We start from the raw sequence: 12,495 nt of genomic DNA, 5'->3' as shown, positions 1-12,495 counted from the left end.
CGCTATCCTGAGCCCATTATGTCGCTAAGCATGACCTTGAACTGATGATTATCTTGCCACTATCTCCCAAGTGCTGGGGTTACAGGTGTGCACCACCATAACCAATTTTATTTGTTTTATAGTGGAAAATTGGGACTATTTATTTTGTTTATTGAAAAAAACCCCAAGAACCAGAGCTTTATAAGATATTTTCTGGTCTAATTTTAAAGTAAGAAAGATAATGTCTGAGTTTTACTTAAATTTACTAACATGGTATTTCTAAAAACATCTTCTAAACTCCAGTCAAATGTGATATGCAGATTCTATTTGCTTGAGTAGTTTGGGGGGTGGGTTTTCACAATGTTACCAAAGTCAAAAGACTCCTGATGTAGAATCACACTCATTTTAAAAGACACTGAAGATTAAAGGAAATAGTTTAAGGCTCTGGAGCCCATGCAGGATTGGACCAAGGCAATGTGTAAGTGAAATAGCTCTTTGTATAAAATATATACTAAATATGATTCCCTAAAATATTAAAACCAAGGATAATATTGAAAAAATTCATTAAACTAAAGGGTTTTTATTAAAAAGGAGAAAGAGCTCTACAATCTAAACAGAGTACAGATTTTATTTAAAGCTTCCTCAAGCTAGGTGATTCATACCATTTCTTTCTTTCAATTAGTAAAAAATACTTAAAAGATAGGAGATGTAATATGCTTCTGATATGCACTGTCGCCTTTTTTAACCTTTCTTAGGGAACACTGACCCCTAAAGGTTCTAAATTTAAATAAGTTTCACAATTTTCTAAAGGTAACTGCTACTCAGGCCTTGTTTTGTTTTGTTTTTTTTTTTTTTTTTACCAATACTATATAAGCATACACACTATGGCAAGCATACCTACCTACATATAATACATAAACGGTTTCCAAAAGATTATTGTGAAGTATAAAACCCCCCAACTCATACATCTGTGATAAACCACCTGAATTAGTGTAAGAAATTACTTAGGAATTTATACTATTCCAAATTATTATACATAAGAGACTTATAACTTCTTTAATACAGTCAAATAAATAAGTGGATATTGGTACTATGATGCCCTACTAATACCAAAACCTGCAGGTAAGGTCCTTGTCCTTTAAATAAAGTGGCAAAGAATCTGCACATAACTTACAGACAAGCCTTTCCAATACTTTAAATCCTTTATAGACTGATTGTAATGCATAATGCTATACAAATAGTCGCTCCCCTGTATTCTCTAGAAAATAATATGAAAGAAATTCTACACCTGTTCAATCCACACACAAGGTTTCCTCAAAATGTTTTCCATCAGCTGGCTAAATTCTTGGCTACATAATCCACAGATATGAAGGGCTACATGTAATTGCTAAACAGACCTAAAAGTCAACCATAAAACTACCTGTTAGAATACATGCTTAAGTTCTCCAAGACATTTTGTTTTACTTCTTAAAAAACACAAAAAGAATCCTGAGAAATGGGAAGTTTTTATAAAAAGGTAAAACATCTTTATTTAAGAGACCAGAAGATTGCATCAGAGTTCATGTAGCTGTGCTGCATCTAGTAACTGAAATTCTGTTCATTCCTTCATTCAAGGTTGGACTTCAATTACTGAAGAAAATGAGAGGATGCTTTTAGATTCTTTCACCACCTATCCTATCTATCTTGGCTCACACTTTCTAAAATGTGCATAATGACAACACATACACAAAAGCAAATGTCCATGTCTAGTACATGATCTATCTAATAAACTTTTTGATTTAAAACATTTCAGCACTATTTGTATAAGAAATTCAGTAAAAGATTGTATGTGACATGTAGCATGTGTGTGTGTGTGTGTGTGTGTGTGTGTGTGTGTGTGTAACAATAACGAAGAAAAAGAGACAATAAATTTGAGGGGGAGTGAGTATGGAAAGGGTTGGATGGAGGAAAGAGAAGGAGGAAAGTGATGTAATTATATTTTAATTAAAATTATATTTAAAAAAAGAAATACAGAAAAGAAAGGCTACTTGGGTATTCCTTATGGAATTTAAGACAATGCAAAGACAAGGCTACATAAGTTTTAATTAGGCTACTTTCTTTTACAAAGGTAAAATAAGATTCAGTAAGATAATATTCATAAAAATAGGCTTTAATATCTGTGTGAGATCGAACTTTAAGCAATTTATGAATAATACTGTGAACTTTAAGATAAAAATGACATGTGAGAGTTCACTGATGAAGCAAAACTGAAAAGATGCTATATTTACCTGTTTGTTTCTTAATAATGTTTAGTATCAATCTCATAAAAATGTTTTATTTGTATTTCTATTGTCAAGAGCTCCTATAAGATGCACATTTTCTTATTAATGCTTCAGTCCATTCTCCTCCCATAGTACATGCCTCCTACAAAACTATTTGGCATCCATGTTTTCGGTCCGAAAGCCTTCCTTTTCAAAGACATCCGAGGATTCAGGAGTCCCTTGCTGGCTGCACTACACTTGAGAAGTACTTCCTCCATAGCTTCTATCGCTTTAGCTTTATTAATAATGAGTCCACTGGCTCCTTAAAGATCTATCAGTCTCTACTGTGAACAATAGAACTTTCACAACTATGTGACCTAAGACTGGAGAATATAAATAGGAGGCACATCATTATCTGCCTTCTTATTTTATTTTGTACCTAAGTTAAGTGGAATGCCTTTTTAGCTATTCAAAATAAGAATGTTTGCTTGTTTGTTTAAATAAGAGAAGAAAATAGCCACAACAAATTAGTTCCAGTTCACATCAAAAATTCTTATCACAAACTGAAATAAAAAGAAAGTGGACCAATAGTAAGTGCAAACAGTACAGGCACAAAACCACTATCATCACAACGAAACCATATACAAATGCAATGTACACTATCACTCTAAACAAAACCCAGTCACCTATTTGAATCATAAACTCATCAAAAGCAGCCCAGAGTCTGAAGCAAGAAAGTAAATCACTAATGGCAGTGTAAATAGAAAGTTTTAACTATGAAAATCAAAATCAAACAAAGAAGTCAGAAAAACATTCATAAAGCACAGTACCTCTCTGTACTTCAAAACTGTATGTAGTAACTTACTCAATGATCATCAAACTGCCCCTTAAAATAGCTGTGAGCCTTCTTTTTTTAAGTACATACTTTATAAAGATTTTATTAGAAGAAAAGGACCCCAAGCCAAGAGAGAGGACTGAAGTCTTTCAGTAAGTATCCTATTTATAGATGATAAAACTGAGATGAAAGAAAATGATGAATAAAAACATTTAAGCTTTAAACTGTATGTACCATGTCATGTTCGAAATTATTTATTTCCTAAGAATTCCCAAATTTCAGAATTTTACTAGGATACATCTGAAGCCTCCTGCATTTTCCCTTCCCCCTCAGCATTTATCTGCCTGCCTTAATGTTTAGACTGCCATTCTGTTTGTCTGTCACTGTTTCTGCATATCTATGTCTTCTCTCTGTCTCTCTCTCTGTGTCTGTCTGTCTGCCTGTCCGAGAATCAGCTTTTATGCATCTTACATCTTTGCAATTGCTGTCTTTGCAGTTCTGACTCTGGGTCCTTCTGACTCTGTCCCGCTCTGAGTTCCTCTGGGTGTGTCTTATTGTAGGCATGGGTCTGCTTCTCAGTCTGTGTCTCAGTCTGTTCTGCATGTTTCTCTCTTGATGTGCTTTTCTCTTCAGGCCTCAAGGACATGTTTGTCCACCCATCCCCAGCCTGCCACTCTGAATGTCTTTTACCTCTGCTAGTTCCTATGCTTTTTTGTGCACATGTCTGCCCCTTTCTAGTTTGTGTTTCTTCCCTTGTTCTCTGTTTACTGTGCAGCTCTGTCTCCAGGATGTGTGTCTCTCCAAATCTGGTATCTCTGCTTTTCTTCAAGCCACTGTGTGTATTTCTTTGCGTGCATCTCCATGTGCATATCTCTGTCTTTTGGGGTCTTGGTCAAGTATGTCCCTTCCTCTGTCTTTCTCTAACTGTGCCTCTGTATGTCTATCTCAGTCAATCATTGTCCCAGTCACCTTCATGCTTTTCTGTGTACATTTTTCTTTTTCTGTGTATCTTTTCTTCTCCTCTTTGCAAAATCTTTTCTGTGTTTTTCTCTTTCTCTGTAAGCATGTATGATTCTTTTTGGGTATGTGTATAAGTCTCTATGTCTTTCTTTGTGTCTCCTTTGCCATAGGTCTCTTTGTGTGAGTCTCCTTTGTGTGTGTGTGTGTGTGTGTGTGTGTGTGTGTGTGTGTGTGTGTACATGAGTGTGTGCAAATGCAGGCATGCATGCACGAGAGTGTGTGTACTTGGTATTTGAGGCTAACATATTGGTTAGGACGAATACACTCCAGCACACGAAGCGCTTGATATTACGATCAGGATCCCACCTTCTGAGCAGCCTTCCATGTGCACTTCCATCGTGTTTGCTCTGGCACTGTCTCTGCTTTTGGCTCCAAGACTGGAGCTAAAATAAAGCCAGCTCTGGATAAATAAACTTAAAACACTATATCAAAATACACCCAAGTCTTACCTTTATTTAATAGATTTATAGGATAAACAGCTTACTAAAACATGTATAGTAGGAAAATTAACTTTCAACAAGTGAAATTAAATCTTTATTCAGAAAAAATGTTATTTTGTCACATATGTTTTCATAAATACAGGTTAAACTTTTACACATTCTAACTTCTTGGGTTAGAGAATATATATTTGACTTACATCTTCAACTACAACCTCATGTGTTTAACACTTTACTATTCATGCTATAAACTTTATATCTAAAATTTCAAATCTATTGATTTGAATTTATTACACATATATTCATTTAAAACCTGTAAAGGCAATTTAAGATTGCTATTCTACTTTTTTAATCATTAATTTATGAAATCAATGGGATTTTTCTTCTGCATTTGTTTTAATAAATATGATAAAAGTAATGTAGGTTTTACTTCCTCCCTTTTTTTCCTTTCTTCATCCTTTCTTTTTAAAGGAGAATGAAATAAGCTATACCTCCCAGCTAGAACCCTGTGTTCTTTAAAAAGTACTCAAATAAAGCTGTAGTAAGCTTCTTCTTTTCCAATTTTCTCTAAATATGTTGATCTGGAGTTGGCAATCTTTTTCTAAGTTCCTCATTTACTTTTGGATTAGCTGAAAATATAGGAAGTTATTAATATCAAAGAAATATGTTCTAGTCAATGAAGCTATTTCCCTACATATTGCCCAAAAAGGTTAATAATAATTGCAGTATTTTAATAAGAGATTCATATAGCAAGACATGTAGAAAATACAGTCTTTAATAACCTCTGGAGTATTTTAAAGCATGTCTTACAGGCCTTAATGTGCTTAGTAATATACTATTTAAAACCATAATTTTATCCCTCTGCAATATACAGTCACTCTTCCTCATCATTTACCCAGCTAATGAATGCCAGCAATTAGTAAAATGTAATCCCATTGCACAATCATTTTAATGCTTTTAGCACTCAGAAAAGTAAACACCAAATTAATACTGCTCAAGCCATATCAGATCCTAGTTGGAAGCAGGCAATTATAGTTCAGCTCCTCAGGTGTAATTAAATGATTGGAATGATTTAGTTCCATAAATGCAAGTTAATTCATAAGCAAGCAACAAATATACTGGGAGTAATTACAAGAAACATTGACAGCCTAAGCAGGGCAATTTTTTTTAATAAGCCTGATGTAGTAAAATGCTGCCCTCTCCTGGGCAGATCAGTGAATTTCTCAGAGCCAAAGATTTCCACTTTAAAATCTTAACTTTAAAGCCTCTAGCCAATAAATAAATGGCATATTAACTTTACATTACTTTTTATTTTTTATTTTTTTATTTTTTTATTTTTTTTGGTTTTTCGAGACAGGGTTTCTCTGTGTAGCTTTGTGCCTTTTCCTGGAACTCACTTGGTAGCCCAGGCTGGCCTCGAACTCACAGAGATCCGCCTGGCTCTGCCTCCCGAGTGCTGGGATTAAAGGCGTGCGCCACCACCGCCCGGCTACATTACTTTTTAATCTCACAAGCCCAGATAAATGTATTATAGTATAGTAATTTATAGAATCAATATAATTAATTCTTTTCTAAGTAAAAATCTTTGAGCCTGAGAGCCAAAATGAACCGAGCAATTTCTAAACTTTTAATGAAACCAAATCATGCTTGTATAGCACTGACTGACTGTAAGTGAGTCTTCTTGCACCCATATGGATTGTCAATGCAGGGTGTATATCTCATAACTAAGTTATGCTTTCATAAGCTGCAAGATTTGTGTGAAAATGTAAACTGACAATGTATTATGACTTTACATGATAGTCTAAAATCGTTTTTAAGTTAATAATAAAAATTAAAGACTGGTAGAATTGTCATTATAAGAATAATTTCTTTAAAAATTTGTACCTCTGTTGTGTGTTTGTGCCATGTATGTGTGCATGCCTGCAGAGGCCAAAAGAGGGCATCTGTTGCCTTGGAGCTGGAGTTGCATGCACTTGTTATCTGCCCAGTAAGTATGCTAGGAACCAAACTCAGGACCCCTAAAAGATCAGCAAGTGCTCTTAACTCAGATCTACTTGTGCAGTTCAATAAGAATTTGAAAATAAAACATAAGAGCACTACAGCAAATGGATCTTATTTACAGAACTCCCAACTTTTTACTTTCTTACTTTAAAATGAAGCAGGAACCTACTTATGTTCTACTCAGATGATCCTTAATGTCAGACATTTAGAAAGCTTAGTTATTATATTTTAAAGATGTTATAATCAATGTTGGTGTTAAAAACATCTATTTATAATACAAACTCTAACATGTATCCCTTCGCCTTTCTGCAGAACTGAACATGTTCTAATAAAATTCTGCAATTATCACAAATGTTTGTCTTCAATAAATGCAAACACATAATGTTTACCACTACACCATCATTCTTTGGGAAGGAAAAAATTCTAAACCAATGCTCTTCTAATTTGCTCTCAAATGCATTAAAATCATATTCAAAATAATTTCTTATGTAAACTATAAAAATAAATCAAAATATTAAGAAGTCCTGTCATGAAGTTTAAAATGTACAGCACATTTTCTTTGACCTTGATGTCAGAGTCTTATTTTTCAATTCATATCTTGTCCACTGTAAGTTAATTGCTTTTGGAAAGTACTTATTATTCATGTAAAAATTAATGTGCCAATGTGTTTAAATCCTCTTAAATGACCATTCATGCATCTATCTTCTTTAAGTACCAATGAAATCTGTCAAAAGACATCAATGCAAAATGATCTTAAAGAAAGTTCTAATAGAGATTTTTTTCTGCTAACACGATTTTCATATTCACCAACTTTACTTAAATTCCATTAATTTTTTAAGCTACTTTTAATAAATTCACCAAGTAAAATTTTTAGGCCTCATAGTCTGTCATTTGTGTTCCAGCTGACATTATGAATATTAATAACTGTGTTATCCTGATTAAATAGGCTTCATATGAAATCCCTGTGAATCCTATAGCTCAGACATCTCATTTTTCCAACTCTTTATGAATTTGGATTCAGACATTAAACTGGGAAAATCTTAAAAAGCAGATTTAATGGCACATTTGCATATTCTTAAGCAAAAATTAGATGTTTTAGAGATCCAAACAATTAAAATATCTATATATTGTAACAGGAATATATTTCTATAAACATGTAACATATTTTACTCTTCTATCTTTTTTACAGCAAAGGTTAAGGATAATAAATACTGATTATTATCCTTAAGAACTTCATATTACAACTTACTTTCAAATAAATATTGGTTTATATTAAAAATAACTGAATGATTTTAGAGTATCCTCAGATAAATTTAGCTCCCTAATAAAAAATGTTAACTTATAGACAATACAAGTTAATTGCTTAATTATTAGTAATTTACATAAAGTTCAATAAGCAAAATAAAATTTACTTCAAACCAAAATTGTACGTTGTGCTGGAAAGAACATGTTGCTTTTGAAAAACTAATAAAATGAGCATTGTATAACATTAGCCTTTGTTAGTTAAAATCTTCTCCATCCCAAATTCTTAGCCTCATTCCTCCAAGTTATTTTTAATTCTCCAAGGAATGAGTTTCATGGGAATGCAAACTTGTACAACCACTTTGGAAATCAGTATGGTGGTTTCTCAGAAAACTGAGAATCAATCTTCCTCAAGATTCAACTACACCACTCTTGGGCATGCACCCAAGGAATGCTCAACTATATCACAGGGACACATGCTCAACTATGTTCATAACAGCATTATTTGTAATAGCCAGAACCTGGAAGTAACCTAGATGCCCCTCAACTGAAGAACAGATAAAGAAAATATGGTATATATACACAATGGAGTACTACTCAGCAGAGAAAAACAATGACATCATGAGGTTTGCAGGCAAATGGATGGAACTAGAAAATATCCTGAGTGAGGTAACCCAGACTCAGAAGGACACACATGGTATGTACTCACTCATAAGTGGATACTAGATGTAAAGTAAAGGATGGCCAGACTGCAGCCCACAGCTCCAGGGAAGCTAGTTGGTAAGGAGGAACCTAGGAAAGAAGCATGGATTGCCCAGCGAGGGAGAAGAATAAAAGAAAAACAAAAAACTAAGCAAACTGCACCCCCTTTTCTCTATAAGTACATGGAATCTCAATGTGTGATAGAGTTACCTATACTCACCAAAAAAATGTAGATTGAAAAAATTTAAACATGCCTATACTCTCAAATGTGGTTTACCTCTCTTTGTTTACTGAGCATTAAAACACTTCATGAAATAAAATTTGTTCACAGACTACTCTGAAATTTCAAATTTGTCTAACATTTGACTTTTTTTTTTTTTTTTTTTTTTTTTTTTTGGTTTTTCGAGACAGGGTTTCTCTGTGTAGCTTTGCGCCTTTTCCTGGAACTCACTTGGTAGCCCAGGCTGGCCTCGAACTCACAGAGATCCGCCTGGCTCTGCCTCCCGAGTGCTGGGATTACAGGCGTGCGCCACCACTGCCCGGCCTAACATTTGACTTTTAAAATTAATGTTTTTATTTTATTTTATTGGTTTTTCGAGACAGGGTTTCTCTGTGTACCTTTGCGCCTTTCCTGGATCTCACTCTGTAGACCAGACTGGCCTCGAACTCACAAAGATCCACCTGCCTCTGCCTCCCAAGTGCTGGGATTAAAGGCATGCACCACCACTGCCTGGACTAAAATTAATGTTTTTAGAGAGATTTCTTTTTAAATGGAATTTCATTCACTAGTGTTACAGCACCCAGGATTTTAAGAAAAGTATGCATACAGATGTTTTATTTGCATATATCACCTATGCATGCCTCAGTGCCTACCGAGGCCAGAAGAAAGAGTTAGATCCCCTGAGACTGAAGTCACAGATGACTATCAGCCATCATGCGGGTGCTGGGAATTGAACTCAGGAGCCCTGGAGGAGCATCCACTGCTCTTCTTAACTGCTGAGCCATCTCTCCAGGCCCTTTAGGGTTTTAAAAACTTATTTTTAATAAGAAATAGCCTTTATTTATAAAACATCTACATTTCACAAAGGTTTTTTTTTTCTTCTTTTGCTGGCTTTGGTTGGTTGCCTATTGAACACAATAATCTCCTCCCAATTGAATCATGAGTTTTTGTATGCTAAATCCAAGTGTCAAACTCGGAATCATTTGTAACACTACAATGTATCCAACTACAAACTTCAAATTTCATGTTTTCCAGATTTAAGAATGTTGAGTTTCTTTATGGAAACAGTTTCATTAAATGGCCAAAGGGGAGCACCATACATTCAAGATCCAATTATCTTGTCACATGATGTAACATACGTACAACATAAGCATACGGTCTACCTAGCTTTTCATCTTATTGCACAAAAATCCCTCAAATATTCACAATCCCTGGTACATTCTTTTTCCAAAAGAATTTCTTTCACTCAACTGCCTTCTTGCTGCCACACAGCAGCAACTAGTGTTCCTCAGAGCCAGAAAAGCAAGAGAAGGTTCAGAGAGAAAGCATGTGGAATAAATGTGGCCCTGGCTCATAGTTGCCAAAAATAGAAAATTTACTTTGGGGGGCACCCAGGCAGGGGGATCAGGATCCGTCCCTGGTCTATGGGCAGGCTTCTGGGAATCTGGTGCCTGTGGTGTGACGCCTTGCGCAGCCTTGGTGCAGTGGGGCGGGGCTTGGACCTGCCTAGGCTCAGTGTGCCGGGCTCTGCTGACTCTCCATGGGAGACCTTGATTTGGGGGATGTGGGGATGCGGGGTGGCTTGGGAGAGAGGGCTAGGGGGTGGGAGGAGGGAGGAGGGGGTATCTGGGGGTGGTCTGTGTAGTGAGTAGAAAATTTCTTAATAAAGAGAAATGAAAAAAATAAAAACAAAAAAGAAAACTTACATATTATTTGACCTTACAGTTCTAAAGCTGAAGGTATTTATAAAATATGTAAATGTTTGTATGTACAGACTAGTCATCAAAGCAATATATTTTCTAATGGCAGACGCTGATCCTCCAGTCATACACACCTGGCTAATTCTTGCCTTGACGCCTCTATACTTGCTATTCCCTCTGCCTAGACTCTTCCCTAGACCTCTGAACAGTTTTTCTCCTCAGTCAGGCTAGGCTAGGAAGTCATCACTTCAGAAAGAAGTTGCCTAGCTATCTTATCTACAGATCACAAAACGAATTTAGTTAGGTTTTATTTCTTTGTTTCTGATATATCTCAACAACATGGAGAGAAAGAGCCCCTGATTTTCTGCATCTCTGTTTCTTTGGAAGATGTGAAATAAGCACCAGGTATGTGATGAAGATAGAGGGTGGATAGAAGACAGGTAGAAATTGGAATGAGCATAAATGTCCATCAATAAAGAACTGGCCAAAGAAAATGTGATCCAATTATAACATATTAAACCTGTAAGGTTTATAACACCAACACTGAGTTATACAGAAAATGTACCGAAGATTATTTTAACAAATGTTGTTAAGCAGTTATATACTATGAACCAAACACTGTTCTAACAGATAAAAAAGAACACAGATTTTCCATGGAAATAAAATCTCTGTCAAAATGACAAACACAAACATTGTATGGGTACATTAAAAATAGCAAAAATTTTTATCATTTATATTATTAAATAGACACAGTATTTTTCTTAAATACGAACACGCATGGGATTATTTCTAGTGAACTGTCTGCAGAAAAGGTCTTAGAGTTAGAAGAAAAGATGGTAACAATCAGAGAAAGGAATGTTCACTTCATTTCATATCTGTAAGTATAATGTTTCAGTGTGTGTCTGAATTATTTAAATTTAAATGCTTATAAGTAACTTTGTGATTTAATGGAAACCATCAAGGCGTCCCATTTCACCTGGGAGGGCCAACATGAATAGAAAGGTAGCTATCTTCAATAACTCTCTAACTAGCCTTTTATACTTATATTTTGTTGTAGTTATTTGCTTGCTTGGGTTAAGTATATGAAAAAGCTCAAGACAAATGAATAAATATGGTGAGGGTTTCTGGCAATTGACCAAATCTGTATGTCAGTCCTGGGGACCAAACCTAGGGCCTTGCACATACTAGCCAAGCACTAGCTATTGAGCTACATACCATCCTTTGCTTTTTTCAGACATGCTGTCCTTAAACTGTATGGAGAGCATGATGGCCTCAAACTCAACATCCTTTTTCCTTAGCCTCCTGAGCACTGGGATCATGGGCTCATTAAAAGGCTATGTCAACACAACTGACATAACTGTTTCTTAAAACTACATTTCTTAGTTCAACTGGGAACTATTTATAATAGTCTCAGAATTCAGGAGTCTGTAGTTTTAAATTTTATAATGAAAATAAATTACTCTACATTATGACTACTTTCCTGCAACAGGTAATTCCTCTTTGGTATACTGCTTTAGTCATAACAAATTTATTTTTTAAAAGGACTATTGCCTATCACTAGAGTCACTATAATATAGAATGTATCTGTGAACTTGGCTGGGTCAGCTACTTGATCAAGCAATAATTTACCTGTGCTCAGAAGGTCTATCTGGATAAGTACAACATTTGAAATAAACAGACTTGGTAAAATGGACTCTCTTCCCTAACGAGAATGGGCCAAGCAGTTGGTCAGTGGAAAGTCTGATGAACAAAACCAAAAGGCTGACCTGTACAGAGAGAAGACTGCCTGACTGCCTTCGGCCTGGAACAGCCTTCAGATTCAAATGTCAGCTTTGTTTGGGCTCAAGACTACCAGGCTTCAAACTCAGAACACCATAAAGGCTCATGGTTCTGAGGCCTGCAGATTGAGATGGAACTCTAGCACAGGCTCTTCATACTTCCAGCTGACTGCATATCTTGTGACTTGTCAGCCTTCATAAGGCATGAGCCAAATCCTTACACGAAATCAATGCATTCATTCACCATTCATTAATTCCTCTACTACCCACTTGCTCTGAACTACCCTAATAGTCATGAAAGGTCATCAAATTAAGAAAAAACTAAGTATCTGGTATTCTAC

The 12,495-nt window shown here is 35.4% G+C and overlaps 1 protein-coding gene across 5 annotated transcripts in view; it reads right to left on the bottom strand.

Moving 5' to 3' along the window:
• Nucleotides 1-12,495, bottom strand: part of Mipol1 (mirror-image polydactyly 1) — a 297,757-nt gene that overhangs the window by 231,636 nt on the left and 53,626 nt on the right. The window contains exon 1 of one of the 5 annotated variants that reach the window (XM_052738575.1): nt 8,464-8,546. The exons of the other annotated variants lie outside the window; for them this stretch is intronic. The gene's annotated coding sequence lies outside the window, so the exon portion shown is untranslated. Of the gene's footprint in view, nt 1-8,463; nt 8,547-12,495 lie in introns of those variants that run through there. 5 annotated transcript variants of the gene reach the window in all.

This window comes from Peromyscus californicus, unplaced genomic scaffold, assembly GCF_007827085.1.
Source record: "Peromyscus californicus insignis strain IS unplaced genomic scaffold, ASM782708v3 Scaffold_15__1_contigs__length_86483966, whole genome shotgun sequence".
NCBI lineage: Eukaryota > Metazoa > Chordata > Mammalia > Rodentia > Cricetidae > Peromyscus > Peromyscus californicus.
The sequence above is the reverse complement of the archived record's forward strand: the minus strand, read 5'-3'. Positions and strand labels throughout refer to the sequence as shown.